Here is a 17,318-nt window from a genome sequence, read left to right on the forward strand (position 1 = left end):
GTTCAACGTGTTTTGTCATTTATACCGCCTTGCCACTCATCATAAATCCTGGTTCACCTTCTTCGCACGTCAAAATTTCACGAAAACCCCCAATTCCAACGCTGGTCATTGGAAGGAAACATTCTTCTTCATCGATCAAACCGTCGTGGGTACTAATTTCCCACAGACCTTGGTTTGGTGCGATGGCATAGCCAAGGATGTTAACAAAACCCCAACACTTGATGATGAAGAGACCAAATTGCTCACTGAGTGCGCGAACACATAGCTTGTCTACCGCGCGTATGGGAATGTGATGCTGCAGTTGGGAAAGATATCCTCACATTGGTCGTGGGACAACATGCGCCCAGCGATAGTCGCACCGAATGGCAAGGGTAGGAATAGTAATACGTGCACTTTATTTTACGCATCCACATATGTCTGTATTTAACCGCGTGCTTGTCTATGCAGAGATGAAGATGAAGAAGGTGCTGACTTTGGAGGAGATCACGGCAATCTCCTTCTGCAAACAGAATGTGGAGGAGCAGCTAGAGCAGGAGAAAACTAGCGAGAATGAGGTTTCTGCCTCTGCGACCTCGGCCACCAAGCGCAAGGTAGCCGCAACTCCAACAAATCAGCCCAAGAAGAAGAAGCTGACTCTGAAACAAATAGAGGACATGCACAATGACAATTTTATCCCCGTAGAGCAGCCTTCCGCAGATCTGCCCCCTCCAGTCACTGGTAAGCGTCTTATTATTCGTATACCACAGGATTGTTTCCTTTGTTCTAACTTACGCATGTTCTCGCAGAGCATATTGATGATACGCATCAAACGCCGCCGCGGGGGAATCCTGATCTTGAAGCAACCGCCACTTCCAAAGACCAGGCCATACACTTAGATTCAGATACTACACCACCACCACCACGCGGTAGCTTCCGCTTGGCCAATCTAGCTCAGCTCACCCAGTCCTCTGCCGAAAATGCCACCGAGCAATCCGCCTTCCTACAGAAAATCTTTCCGATGGAATTTCGCGACCAACTCTCCGTGCTGCCCTTCTGTCAAGCACATGACGCCATTATTCAAAATGGCCTTGTGCTTTTTGGCTTGTTTGCTGATTATGCCCACCGTTTCAACAATTTGTATCAAGTGGCGCTGCGCAAAGAAACCGAGCTTGGCTTGTTGCAGGCAGGGGTTGACCAGTTGAGGAATGACAGGAATGCCGCGGAAGAGGCGCGTTCAACTGCCAAAAATGCTGCGGCTGAAATGAAAACGGCCTTGATCGCAGAGAGGATGAAAAACCAGGAATTGGTGGGAGCAGTTGATCAGGATAAGGGGAAGCCGAGCGTTTGTGAACTGAGCTTGAAAAGGTCCGCAGGGAAAAGGATGATGCTGTAACGGGCCGCGAGCTGGCGAAAGCATATTTAACAAAGCTACGCACCTCCCTCCCGGTCCTTGCGCAGAAGGTTATGGATTCAGATCCCGTAACCGGGAAGTTTAATGCGTATGTTGACGCGAGGATAGAACATGAGCGCAACAAGGTTGTGAGAGAGGTGCTCAAATACTGCGACCTTGCACCCCATACCCAGACGCTGTCCAAAAACATATCAAGGAGGATACTGCCACAGTACTCATGGACGCAGAGCAAGCGATCCAATGTGTTGAAATCCTGAAGCTTACTGCGTTCTCTGCTGATCCCAACGCCCCAATCGACCAACTTTTGAAACAATGCCTCACCAAGTGTGCCGTAAGTCCTATGCTTAGGCAGGTTTATGTATTCAAATTTTTGAGCCCTAAGTCCCGTGTTGGGCAGGCGTTTTAAAACAATTTTGTAACTTGTATATTTATGTACATTATGTTTGCATGCGTCTCTGTTGTATTGTTTGTATATCGCGAATCAAAACAAATGCAAACCACATGCCTATGTGCGTGAGTTAACCAAAACTCACGCGCATACACGGGCACTGCATAAAATAAACCAATATTTTAGCAAATTTACCCTAAGTATTTTAGACTCAAAAGCTACTGCGTTCTTGCTTTGTCACGTACTAGAGGTGCACTTTAGTTGTATGGTAAGCAACGCAACCAAAAAAAACCAATGTTTTTATACTTAAGAGTTCTTCAAGCAAACCAATGCATGAGAGTAGTTACGCACAAGTAAACCAATGCTCGTATTTTAAGTCGACTTTGCAGCCTTCTAGTCTGCGTGGCGCTTGACTAGGGAAAACCAATTCCCTTCACCTGCCGTGTATGTCTAGCCTTGTAACCAAATAGGCTTCTGCCGCGCGGGGGCTAGAGGACGCCCCTTATGTAGGCAGGAGACCGCACACAAAAAGATGAAACAAATATACAAAAAAGTATGCACGAGTAAATATTTTCATAGGCATTAAAAGTGTGATTATAGCCGCGACACATCCAAACGGACAGAAATTACATAGGTAAAAATAAAAAATAATGTGCTAAAGTATGTTGGAGTGATTAGGTCCAACCAACTACATGTAACATTTTTTCAACAACGTCGCATGCCAAATGCGTTTCACAGGGTTCCCATCTAATGTAGCAAGATTGTATGCCCCGGTGTTACTTGTTCCCACTACCCTGTATGGACCTTCCTAACGGGGGCCCAATTTCCCAGTATCTTCCGCATGACTTGCGTCATTCTGACGCCATACTAGATCCCCACACTTATAAGAGCGTGAACGCAGCGTTGATTGTAATACTTTGAGATTTTCTGCTTATTGTTAGCTTCCTTGACTGCTGTAGAGAGTCTGCGTTCTTCTAGAAAATTAAGATTTTCCCACAAAGCTTCGGAGTTGGATTCTTCATCGAAATTCTGGATGCAGAACGTTGGTACCCTAATTTCTGCGGGCACAACAGCTTCTGACCCATATACCAAACTGAACGGAGTCTCACCAGTGCTTGCCTTAGGCAGTGTTTGATGTGCCCACAACACCTTTGGTAGTTCGTCTACTCAACCAATGCGGCCATGACCCAGTCTGGCTTTTATTGCGGCCACTATATCTCAGTTGGTAACTTCACATTGGCCATTTGCTTGCGGGTGCGCAACGGATGTGAAAGTTTGCTTAATATTAAGCTCTGCGCACCAACTACGAAAAGGATCCCCCGCAAACTGCGTGCCATTATCACTAACAATTTTGTTTGGTACACCGAATCGACAGACAATGTCTTCCCATACAAAATTCCCCACTCTTTTCCCTGAAATTGTTGCCAGCGGTCTTGCTTCTACCCACTTTATGATATAGTCAATTATAACAATCAAGAATTTGATATTTCCTGTGTATGCAGAGTATGCGTAAGATACTGATGTATGTAGTGTAATTATGATATTAAATAAATGGTTATATTACCTCGACCTTTTGGAAATGGTCCGACTATGTCAATTGTCCATTTGCAGAATGGCCATGGTGAGGAGACTGGAATCATTGGATGTGCAGGTGCTCTGCTAATTGGTGCATGTATATGGGAGGATTCACAGCGCTTAACTATGCTTGTAGTATCTGCGTACATGGTTGGCCAATAATAACCTAACCGCATAATCTTTGACACAATAGACCTATACCCCGAGTGAAGAGCGCATACACCCTCATGCACCTCGCGTATAACCTCCTCTGCTTCATTTAGGCCAATGCACCTTAAATGCGGTCCTAAATAATTTATTCGATATAGGACATCACCCTCAAGGGAATACATTGGTGCCTTGGTACGAACTTTCTTTGCGTCAACAGAATCTGCGGGCAATGTGTCATCCCGCAGAAAAGAAATGATGGGTGTCATCCATGTTGAGCTGGATTCCTCGACAGGTGCCACTAAAGGCATCATAACAATGGATTTCGCATGCAGTTCCTCTATGAGAACTCTTTTCCCCAGATGATCAAAGGCCAATGCAGCCAACTTGCTAAGCGCATCCGCTTTCTTATTTTGCCCTCGCATTACATGAGAAATTTGAAAAGCCTCAAACTGGCCAGCGAGGTTATGAACAAGCGATAGATATTGTTGCATGGCTATGTCATGCGCTTCAAAGTCTCCGTTAACTTGGCTGCATACTAGCTTTAAATCCACATAAGCGCGCATAATTTTAACATTTAATTTATGCGCAATCCGCATACCCGCTAACAAAGCCTCATATTCTGCTTCGTTGTTTGTAACAGCAAAATTAAACCGCAACGCATATGTATGCTCTTCACCATCCGAGCCAGTTAAAATTACCCCTGTACCCGCGCTAACTGCGCTAGATGCACCATCGGTGTATAACTCCCACGGTGTCAAGATTGGTGCAGGCGTGTCTTGATGTTCAGCCGATGCTTCAACATCTGCGGGTAACTCTGCTAGGTAATCCGCGAGTATTTGACCCTTAACCGCGCTAAGAATTTTTTTTTCCGTGCTCCCCTAACTCAACTGCCCATTTAGCCATTCGGCCAGAAACCTCAGGCTTGTATAACACCTGAAAGAAAGATAATTGCATTAGTCAATGCGGTATTCCCGGACATTGCCGCAATATAGGCAGTTACCAACCTGTTTAATTGGCAGATCAGTTAGTACCACAACCGGGTGTGCTTGAAAGTATCGAGGCAGACGTCGTGCTGTGTGGACCAACACATATACTAGCTTCTCAATGGGTGAATAATTTACTTCGCTTGCTTTCAATGTCTTGCTTACAAAGTAGACTGGCATTTGTGTCTGAGAAAACATAAAGCGTTAATTGCACACGAAATAAATAATTCATATACAAACAAAAGGGAATGGATTACCTTTCCGCGATCCGCGATGAGAACCGAACTGACAGCTTCTTTTGATGCCGCAAGATACAACGTAAGCGTTTCACCTGATACTAGCGCAGTGAGCGTTGACAATTCAGCAAGCACCTTCTTCATCTCCTGAAAGGCTGATTCTGCTTCTTGTGTCCACACGAAGTCTTTCTTCTTTAAACAATTCTTCAAAGTATTGAAGAATGGCAACTGCCGTTCTGGAGCTTTTGACAAAAACCGCGTGATCGCCGCGAGCTTTTGGCAACTGCCGTTCTTTGTTTTTGGAGATGGTAAATTATCAATGGCTTCAATCTTTTTGGGATTCGCCTTGATTCCTCGCGCTGTCACCACATGACCTAGAAACTTACATTCCTTTTCCCCAAAACTACACTTGAGCGGATTAAGTTTCATGTTTATCCTGCGCAAAGACGCAAACGTTTCTAGGATGTCCGCGAGCATTTCTTCTTCGGTGTTGCTTTTGAAGGTATTTCGTATGCCCGAGAGACATATTAAATTAATGTGGCTAATGTGTTATGATCCAAGTCGGGTCATACCCAATAACAAGCTTACCGACACTTTACATGTATTTAATCTTAACGATTGGATCATTAAGTAAATACGCGACACTTGAACTTTAGAAAATCGGTTTTCTAAAAATATTATCACTTGAGATAAATTATTTGGATAATTTATATTTAATTATTTATAGGTTTAAATAATTATATTGTGTTATAATTTATAAAAGGTTTATAAAATATATAAGTAGCAAGAAAATAAATAAGTTTTATGCAAGTTTTATAAAAATTACCATTTTGAAAAACCCCTTCAAGAGGTGGACGGTTTTGGGGGGTCTCCAAGACTCCTCCCATGCCTTTTTTTCTTGTTACTCTCAATAACACAAGTCTTAAGATGCATGCCTCTTTTCTTTAAACCAAGACCTTGACTCATGCATTTTTCAAGTGACTAGCTTATAATAAAATTGTTTGGTTCTCCCTTTTACTCACTTGCTGGCCGAATTATTCAAGGGAGAAGAGAGGGTTTTTAGCTTGCAAATTAAGTTCATTAAGTGTCCAAAAATCCTAACCACATAAAGGAAGGTGTTGGTGATTGAAAGCTTGGGGTATTACTTGCTTGAGGCTTCAAGTTAGAGGCTTTATTCCTTCATCTTTATCATCCATATTGCTGTCCAAATTCAGCTCCTAACTCATCTTAGAGGAGGTATAATCTTCTTCCTTCTTTGTTATATGTAAGCATTATTTCATAACTTGATAACTATATGGAATTCAATTAAAATGGTTATGCATATAAACTTATTTTCTTAGTAATTATGCTTCCGCTTGTTATAACTTAAAATGAATTGGTTTCATGATTTTATTAACATTAAGAAACTTGTTATTATGTTGAATTCCATCACTGGTATCTAGAGCCGAGGTCTATGAAATATGCTTCTTATATATATGGTCTTTAAAACCCACCAACTTTGCATTATACTAACATGCATGAAAGTAAAATGCAAAATTAATGGATTTAGGTGGGCATATGATTTAGGCTGAATTTGGGAGGGCTCCAAAAGTGGTTTTGGGTTTGCCATTTGGTTCATATTTGTTGATATATTGATGTTCACAATCATAGCCTTGACCTTGTGTATGGTTGCATGTTTGTTTGGTTGATTATTCATTCATTTGGTTTGTAATAATATTTATTCAATTTGGTTTGTAATATTATTAATTTTGGTTATGTAATTTATTTTATATTTGGTATGTAAAATAGATTAGGTTGTATTTCATTTTAGACAAAATGTATTAGGATATATTTTGTAAAATGATGAAGATGATGAAGACTTGATGGACACATGAAGATGCATTTGGATGCAAGTTTAAGTGGGAGGTTAAAACCTTCTACTTTGTGTTACGACCCATTACCCGGTGGCATTTTGTTTTCGGCTAAACAAAATGCTTACCAAAAGGCTTGATTGTGAACAAAATTATTTTGCATGCGTGGTTGTTTTATTTTCTTGTATGATTGTGGATTGTGTATGTTACTACAACAAGTTATCACACAAGTTATCAACAAGCAAAACTACAATTTAATTGGTTAAATTATTAACTATATGCAATGAACAAAACTACAATTTAATTGGTTAAATTGAAATGGCAAAAGACGTTAATAAATGGTTATTAAGAACTAGAAATGGATTGCACATATAAAATGGTTTATATCATAGTAATAGAATTGGCATTATTACATGACATGAAAATGGATTTTCATAAGTACCATACACTAAATGCATGTTGGTGTATGGCATAAATGTTTTCTCAAACTAGAAATAACGAAAACTTAAAATCCCTTTTAACAACAAAACAAACAAGTTAAATGCCATCCTTTTGTGCAAACACTTAAAAATATTAGGGAACTCTTAATGGGATAAAGGTCACCTAACCGTTATGAGCAAACTAATATGATTGAGGTGAATTTCGCACACTTGTGGGATAAAGGTCACCTAACCACTAGTATGTTGAATTTACACGTTAGCACAAGTAGGACGACTTGATTTGGGAATCATGAACTTAGGGTCACCGAAGCATGATGAACAAATAGGCGTTGATGGGATAATATGCCATGCAAAAGGATTGCATGATCCCATAACTTAGAAGTTGCAAAAGGATTGCAATTGTCATATAATGACTACCTAGCTAAATCAAATGACGGGATAAAGGTCACCTAACCGAAATTTGGTTTACCGTTGGATTCTAAAATTTAATAAATATCAATTGGATTTAAAGGGTATTGATTGTTAAATTAAAATTAATACTTAAACAACTTTGTTAAATTTTGTAGATGGCCGCCAATAACAACAACAACATTCCAAACGCACCTATCAACTTTAACAACCTATCGTTGAGGTCAATCCTCGAAAAGGAAAAACTTAACCATACAAACTTCATGGATTGGTTCTGCAATCTAAGAATAGTCCTCAAACTTGAGGACAGGGCGTATGTGTTGGAAGACCCCATTCCCGATCAACCGGACGAGGATGATACGGAAGCCATGGCTTATTGGGAGAAATATTGCACCGATTCATTGCAAGTTTCTTGCCTCATGCTTGGGACTATGATACCCGAACTCCAAAAGGATTTCGAGCATCATAGTGCATATGACATGATCACACAATTGAAGGAGATGTTCCTTCAACAAGCTCGTGTCGAGCGCTTTGAAACGGTCCGAGCGCTTCATGCATGTCGGATGGACGACACCCAATCCGTTTCATCTTATGTCCTTAAGATGAAAAGCCTCATTGATCGAGCAAACCGTCTAAATTGCAACATGTCTAATGAATTAGCCACGGACCTTATCCTTAACTCATTGTCAAAGAGGTTTGACACATTCGTGTTAAACTATAACATGAATGATTGGGATAAAAGCATTGGCGAATTACATGCCATGCTTAAGACGGCAGAAGCAAGCATGGGAAAAAGGGCTTCACCCGTGTTTACGATCAATGAAGGCGGGTCCAAAAACCATAACACTTCTAAGCCAAAGGCGGCTAAGAGGAAAGGACCCGCCTACCAAGGCAAGGGCAAGGGAAAGGGGAAGATGGTTACCCCAACAAACAACAAGAAGCAAAAGGTTACCGGTAAAGCTAACCCCAAGGAAGATCCGTGCTTCGGTTGCGGTGAAATGGGTCACTGGAAACGAAACTGCCCGGTCTACCTTAAGGAGTTGAAGGAAAAGAGGGATGCAGGGCAAACCTCAGGTAATGTATATATGGTATACATTGAGCTTAGTATTACTTCTTCTAATACATGGGTATTAGACACAGGATGTGGAACTCATATTTGCAATTCTTTGCAGGGGTTCAAAAGAAGTGATCGAGAAGCGGGAACGACAAGTCTCTTCATGGGAAATGGAGCAAGGGTGCAAGTGAAAGCTCAAGGAGACTTTGTTTTAAAGCTACCAAGTGGTTTGGAGCTTATTTTGAAAAATGTTTTGTATGCACCCGATTTATCTCGAAACATTATTTTGTATCCCGTTTGAAACAATGTGGTTTTAATCTTAATTTCATTAATGATGATATCCATGTTTCTTTAGATAATGTGTTCTATTTTAAGGCTTCGCCTTCGAATGGTATTTATGAATTGGTTCATAATGACACTTCAAGCAGTAGCTCAATGTTCCATACGAACACCAAGAAACTCAAAAGGGATTTGAGTGATTCCTACTTATGGCATTGTCGCCTTGGTCACATAAATAAGAACCGAATGCATACACTTCAAAAGAATGGACTTTTGAAATCAAATGAACTAGACTTGTTTGATGTATGTGAGTCTTGCTTACAAGGCAAAATGACTAAAGCACCTTTCAAAGGGACCTATGAAAGGGCTAAGGACTTATTGAGATTAATACACTCGGATGTATGTGGACCCTTTAAGCCCATAACTAGGAATGGTGAAAGATACTTCGTTACTTTCATTGATGACTTCAGTCGTTTCGGATATGTCTACTTATTAAGACATAAGGACGAAACTTTTGAGGCATTCAAGGAATATCAAAAAGAAGTACAAAATCAACTCAATAAGACAATCAAGGTACTTCGTACCGATAGAGGAGGTGAATACCTAAGTGATGCTTTCCAAGATCATCTTAGAAGTTGTGGGATTATCTCGCAACTTACTCCACCCAGGACACCACAACTTAACGGAGTTTCCGAAAGGAGGAACCGAACCCTAATGGATATGGTTCGATCTATGATGGCTAGAATCTCATTACCTCTATCATTTTGGGGTTATTGTCTATGCTCTGCGGCTCGTATTTTAAATATGGCCCCAACCAAGAAAGTGGAACGAACACCTCATGAGATGTGGTTTGGAAAACCTCCATCTCTATCATACTTAAAGGTATGGGGATGTGAAGCTTATCCTAAGCATTACGTCCCTAATAAGTTGAATGCTCGATCCACGAAGTGTATCTTCATAGGATATCCCAAGGATGATATGGGATACTATTTCTATGATCCAACCGAGCAAAATGTATTTGTTGCTCGAAAGGCTGAATTCCTTGAAACTAAGTTCCTAATGGAAGGAAATAGTGAAAGGAAGATAGATCTTGAAGAGGTTCAAGATTAAGTAGATGATATACAATTGGCTGACACTAGCACTCAACATGAAAATGTTGAGAGTGATCAGATGGATGATCAAAATACACAAGACGTTCGCAAATCTAGTAGGATTAGTAATCCTCCTGAGAGATATGGGTTTCTCATGGATGGTTGCTATGTGGTTGATTTGGATGAACCAACAAACTACCAAGATGCTTTGTCGAGGACTGATAAGGATAAATGGCAGGAAGCCATGAACGCTGAGATGCAATCCATGTATGACAACCAAGTTTGGGAACTGGTTGTACAACCTACTGGCTTAAGGCTAGTTGATTGTAAATGGCTTTTCAAAATGAAAACCGACATACATGGAAACTTGGATACATATAAAGCTAGACTTGTAGCAAAAGGTTTCACTCAAACTCAAGGGGTTGACTATGATGAAACTTTTTCGCCTGTGGCAATGCTAAAATCTATTAGGATATTACTTGCCATTGCTGCTCATTATGATTATGAAATATGGCAAATGGATGTCAAGACCGCTTTCCTAAATGGACATCTTGAGGAAGATGTCTATATGGTTCAGCCTGAAGGTTTTGTTGATCCGAAATATCCTAAAAAGGTATGCAAGTTAAAGAAGTCAATCTACGGATTGAAACAAGCATCTAGAATGTGGAATCATCGATTTAATGAGGAGGCCAAGAAATTTGGCTTCATTAAAAATGGTGATGAAGCTTGTGTATACAAGAAAGCTAGTGGGAGCACTATCATGTTCCTTGTACTATATGTGGATGATATATTGTTATTTGGAAATGATATTCATGCAATGCAAGGTGTTAAAACTTGGCTAAGTAAATGCTTCTCCATTAAGGATCTTGGAGAAGCACAATACGTTTTGGGGATTAGGATCTACAGGGATAGATCCAAGAAACTGATAGGTTTGAATCAAAGTGCATACATTGAAAAGGTCTTGAAAAGGTTCAAGATGGAGAACTCTAAGAGTGGTTTGGTACCTATTCAAAGAGGAACGCCTCTCAGTTCATCTCAGTGTCCTACCATTAAAGATGAACAAGAGAGAATGAAGAGAGTCCCGTATGCATCTGCTATTGGGTCAATCATGTATGCAATGATATGCACTAGACCGGATGTGTCATGCGCTCTCAGCTTGACAAGTAGATACCAGAATAACCCAGGAAACAGTCATTGGATTGCTGTTAAAAGTATATTGAAGTACCTTAGAAGGACTAAGGATATGTTTCTAATATACGGGTCTGGTGAGGAGGAACTTGTTGTAAAGGGTTACGTAGACGCAAGTTTCCAAACTGATCGAGATGATTCTCGATCACAATCCAGTTATGTCTTCACGTTAAATGGAGGTGCAGTCTCTTGGAAGAGTTCAAAACAGGATGTTGTTGCTTTATCCACTACAGAGTCGGAGTACATCGCCGCATCATTGGCAGCTCAGGAAGCTGCATGGATGAAGAAATTCATCGACGACTTAGGAGTAGTCCCTTCCATTCAGGACCCTCTTGAGATCTTTTGTGACAACGAGGGTGCGATTGCTCAAATCAAAGAACCTCGTGCTCAACAAAAGACCCGTCACATTGAGCGGAGATTCAACTACATAAGGGATGAAGTTGAAAAGGGAAAGATATGTATTCGCAAAGTTCACACAGACCTTAATATAGCGGATCCTCTCACGAAGCTCTTACATGGATCAAAACATGCAGGACATGTTTGTGCATTAGGGCTTCGATATTCTAGTGATTGGTCATGATCTGTTTTAAGTATTGTAACCGAACGAAATTGTTCAAACTCATTAATATAATTATGGTATTAATTTATTTTGAGTTATGTTCCTATTTTGCATATTTTATCCATGAATAAGTAATTATTCTAAATTCCGTAGTCGATCACATTTGTGGGATCAAATGTGAGGTTTAGACTATTATAAACTTGGATTGGTATACATTCACGGGATGAATGTGGGGCAAGGTTGCAACCAAGGTTCATAGATATTTGTAGGATACAAATATTGGAAGACCCGCTCTCAAGATTTACTAAATGGAGCCTTTGTGGTTGATCACATGTAATCTTGAGTAAAGGCGAATATCATTGTATCCTCTGACCTGAGATACGTATTGGGTTCGGATATTTACCAGGTATTATGCCTTGATTCTTTCCTTCGCTATTCTGAAATATGGTAGTTCATAAGGAAGAGCTCAGGTATAATGCAAGGTATGTATTTAGGACATATGTAGTCAAGATGGAATTTGTCCCTCTTATTCGTTGAGAGTCAGATGTTTAAGGCCTGATAAAGTTAAATCTAGAAGAGAGTGATCACTCTGTGTCTCTTGGATTTAACATGACATCTAGGACGAAAGGATAATATGAAAAGATTCACCTATTCATATTCGAGATGGGAACTCGAAAGGGATGATGTTATTGAATGGCAAAAGTCATAACATATTGGGGGTGATGGACGGTCGTTAGGTGGTATCCATCACTTGCATTAATTTCTTATGTTTCTCGTGCAAGTGGGAGATTGAAGGTATTTCGTATGCCCGAGAGACATATTAAATTAATGTGGCTAATGTGTTATGATCCAAGTCGGGTCATACCCAATAACAAGCTTACCGACACTTTACATGTATTTAATCTTAACGATTGGATCATTAAGTAAATACGCGACACTTGAACTTTAGAAAATCGGTTTTCTAAAAATATTATCACTTGAGATAAATTATTTGGATAATTTATATTTAATTATTTATAGGTTTAAATAATTATATTGTGTTATAATTTATAAAAGGTTTATAAAATATATAAGTAGCAAGAAAATAAATAAGTTTTATGCAAGTTTTATAAAAATTACCATTTTGAAAAACCCCTTCAAGAGGTGGACGGTTTTGGGGGGTCTCCAAGACTCCTCCCATGCCTTTTTTTCTTGTTACTCTCAATAACACAAGTCTTAAGATGCATGCCTCTTTTCTTTAAACCAAGACCTTGACTCATGCATTTTTCAAGTGACTAGCTTATAATAAAATTGTTTGGTTATCCCTTTTACTCACTTGCTGGCCGAATTATTCAAGGGAGAAGAGAGGGTTTTTAGCTTGCAAATTAAGTTCATTAAGTGTCCAAAAATCCTAACCACATAAAGGAAGGTGTTGGTGATTGAAAGCTTGGGGTATTACTTGCTTGAGGCTTCAAGTTAGAGGCTTTATTCCTTCATCTTTATCATCCATATTGCTGTCCAAATTCAGCTCCTAACTCATCTTAGAGGAGGTATAATCTTCTTCCTTCTTTGTTATATGTAAGCATTATTTCATAACTTGATAACTATATGGAATTCAATTAAAATGGTTATGCATATAAACTTGTTTTCTTAGTAATTATGCTTCCGCTTGTTATAACTTAAAATGAATTGGTTTCATGATTTTATTAACATTAAGAAACTTGTTATTATGTTGAATTCCATCAGCTTTTAATTACCAAGTTGTCGACATATGCTTCAAGATTTCTGCCAATTTGATGCTTAAAAGCTGCGTCAATTACGCGCTGGCAGGTAGCACCCGCGTTTTTTAATTCGAAGGGCATCTTAGTGTAGCAATAAATACCCTACGGTGTATAAAAAGCAGTCTTGTCCTCATCTTCCGCGACCATAAGGATTTGATGATAACCCTTGTATGCATCCATAAAACACTTGTATCGAAAACCCGACAATGATTCTACCTTCCAGTCAATCTCTGGGAGAGGGTAGTTATCCTTAGGACACGCTTTGTTAACGTCCTTAAAATTGATGTACATCCGCCAGTTACCGTTAGCCTTTGTCACCAACACAGGATTTGCAACCCATGTTTGGTACCGTACTTGCCGCAAGATGTTTTCTTTGACCAGTTTATTAACTTCTGCGCATAACTAATTACTGCGCTCAAGAGCCATGTGCCGCTTCTTTTGTTTAACAGGCGTAAGTGACGGATTAATATTCAATCTGTGTTCCGCAATATCCCGCGGAACCCCAGTCATGTCTGATTCTCGCCATGCGAAAACATCCGTGTTAGCTAGTAAAATGCCATGTAACTTAGCCTTAGTTTCCATTGACAAACCAGCGCCGATTTTGATTCGCTTGTCTGGGTACAAGTGATTAGCTATGACTGCACTGCTTTTAAGTTGTTCTCCTACGCTGGGAATGTCTACAGGCACAACTGAACCGCAGAAATCAGTTGATTGATGCGACACAATCGTGAAAATTCCACCCTTGGTGGGAAACTTAATCAAACTATGCACCACTGAGGGTATAATGTTAAAACGTCGTATGAAATTTTTGCCCAGAAGCGCATTGTAACGAGAAGTTGAACGAACCACATAGAAGTCGATTAACTCACTTCTAACCAACTGCGGATTCTCGTCATCCGCAAGCTCTACCTCAAGCTCTATCCGACCTAATGGCCATGAACTTTCCCCAGAAAATCCGGACAGCGTAATATCAGGTTGGCGTAACTGCGCTTTGACTTCTGCGGGGAGAAATCGATAGCAGTGATCGTACATAATGTCGACACAGCTTCCAGTATCAATGTGCATGCGCTTAATCTGTATCCCGCGATCAGGAATACGACATTTGATGATAACGGGCTCATTAACTGTGTCGATCGTCGTAATAGGAGGGAATAAAATTGGGGTGCGGTCCCAATCCTTATGGTCATTGTACTTTCTTCGCTGACCAACTTTCTCTGCGTCAACCATATTGATAGTATAATCGGCGCTTTTAGCTTTGTCTGTTTTCTGCCATGCAAAAGTTTTGGCTTTTGATCCTTCTTCCGCAGCTTTTCCCTTGTCCTTCTTTGGTGGTTTTATGTGATCCAACTTTCCTGCACGCAGTACTTCCAGCACCCGTTCCATTAAGTTTTTGCATCGATTGGTGTCATGACCATGATCGTCATGAAACTCGCAGTACTTCATTTTATCTCGCTTACCAAACTCTGTTAGCAGAGTTGGGACCACAAAGGTTGCGCATACTGGTTCAGTGGCCAAAATCTCCTTTGGTGTTTTAGACAGACTTTTGAGCAGCGCATAGTTCTGATTATTAATGCCGCGCTGATTATTGTTTCGAAAATTGCTACCACTTGCTCTTCCCTTGTCGCTTCTTATAGGACCGCCACTAGGGTATCTTCCGCGAGCATTGTTACCGCGGTTTTGATCGCACGAACGATCATCATCGTCCTTTTTGTCATTGCGTGAACTAGTGGTAGGAATATCATTATCTTCACCACTCCGCATATAATCATGGCATTCCTTAAGTGCTTCAGTATAAGTTGTTAGTACCGTATGGCGCAGGCGCTTGACCAGCGTGGGATGACGCTCTGAACTTATACAATGTATCAGCCCAGAAATCTGTTGCTCCAGCTTAAGGTCTGGTATGTGTAAGCACTCATTAGTATATCTCGTAAGAAACTCACCCAAAGATTCCTTGGATTTCTGTACGATATCATGACATTCGATATGAGTACGCTTGCGCGGCCTCTGATTTTGATACCGCAACAAAAACTTTGTCCGTAAATCCATGAACCCGGCTATGCTGCCGGCTGAAAGCTTATTGAACCATTCACGCGCAATACCTTGCAGCGTCATGGGAAATATTTGACATGCAATTGGATCCACCCATCCTTGGGTGCGCATCGCACCCTCGAAACGCCGCAGGAAATCATCTGGATCAGTCAAGCCATTGTAGGTACCTAGCGTGTGAGGTATCTTTGGTGCTGATGGAAACGGATATGCAGTTATGTGCGGAGGGAACTTATCAAAAGTGGTTGGTAGCTCAAAGGGTGGCTTAACAGGGTCACCCTTGAGCCCTGGGAAGAAACGCTTCATCATATCCTGAACAAAATCAGGTTTTGAAAATAAGTGAACCATATCAGGGGGTGCGGCCTACATAAATTGTCCCGCAAGATTCGCCTGCCCCTGAACATTTTGCCAAGATTGCCCTGGCACTTGCGCGTATAACCAAGGCTATTGTATTGGAAAAGATGGGAGCCCTGAAGGCGCAGAGTATACAGGTAGCGGATGAAAGGGAACCGAAGCCTGTGGCGCAGATGGCTGCGAGACATGTGAATATGCTGCTGAGAGCCCTACCATATGCGCAGTGCTTTGCTGTTCTGTAGTTGGCGGTGTCCAATGCGAGTTTGCGTCTGGAATGACACCGAATCTTCAACTATTAAGTAATGCCTGCGTATCCGCAGGGGTTAGAAACTGTGACACTGGACGAGGCGGTTGCTAAGGCTGCAATGGTGTAAACGATGAATTTTGTTGTCCACTCTGCGACTGCATAGGTATTGAAATCGTAGTACTGTAAATAGGCATCTGGCCGCAATATACTACATGCGGCCCCATGGTTTCGCCGTTAGTACCCAAAGAGATAACCCTTGGATCTATTGCGGAAAAATCTAGCCGCGTGGTTGTAACTGGTGAATTCGCCCTTGGCGGTGTTATTCCATCCGGGTATATCGGCTTATACCTCTGAAAAGGCTTGCCGGATACAGGTGGAGGGTAAGACGTAGATCCCGCCCCAGTAGTCATAGCTTGTGTGTGCTGATTACCAGACGACGTGTTCTGAATATCAGTTTGAGTACGTTCCGATGACTCCTCGGAAACCATGATTCTGTTAAGAAATAAAAAATTCGAATAGATTTATGAGTAGCGAGCTTTATAATTCAAAACTTAAAAGAAAAAAAAATTAAACACGTCTTGAATTAATTCGACTCTCAATGAAAGCACCACTTGATCATGCGTATATTTTTCAAAAGGGTAAATATGCACGCTCAACACGTTTAAGGAGGTTTAAGGATCTTAGAACTTAGCTCTCCGGTCCGGCTACCGTGAATAACCCTGGCCGACATGATGATGTCGGCGGGGTGGCTAAGTGATTAAGTCTGCCCTTGATGACAGTCGTCGATCTAAAGGCCCTAAGTAAGGTTGTAGGCAACAGTCGTAAAAGAACTAATCTGTTAACCCTAGAAGATAAGAGAGATGATGATAATGGCTGCTACGTAAGATGTGTTACGTGATGATCTTAAGAATGACGATTAGTGTTAGTATATATATAGGCAAACCCTAATTCTAGATTCATCCGTGATTGTGGTAATCCTTTCCATAACCAACTCCCCGTATCTCGGATATACCGCATTCCGGTAGAAAAGATTACCGAACGTGGTCAACAAGTAACCGCCATTCCGGGAACAAAGTATTCAATGCACTACCGCATACCGCAAAGATTCCATGCGCTTGCGCATACTAGTGCTTGCCCGCGTACGTATGACATGCGCTTGCGGGTCGCGGTATCATTAAGATCTAAATGTTTTTTCATTTAGTTCTTTGGAAGAAAATTAAATGATTTGTGTTTGCAATAACTAATAAACTTAATAACGTTTCACGTAACTTTACTTTCTATCAATTATCATTCTCGTTTGATAGTTATCTTCATTATAAT

The sequence above is a fragment of the Rutidosis leptorrhynchoides genome, chromosome 3 (genome assembly GCF_046630445.1).
Source record: "Rutidosis leptorrhynchoides isolate AG116_Rl617_1_P2 chromosome 3, CSIRO_AGI_Rlap_v1, whole genome shotgun sequence".
Lineage (NCBI taxonomy): Eukaryota > Viridiplantae > Streptophyta > Magnoliopsida > Asterales > Asteraceae > Rutidosis > Rutidosis leptorrhynchoides.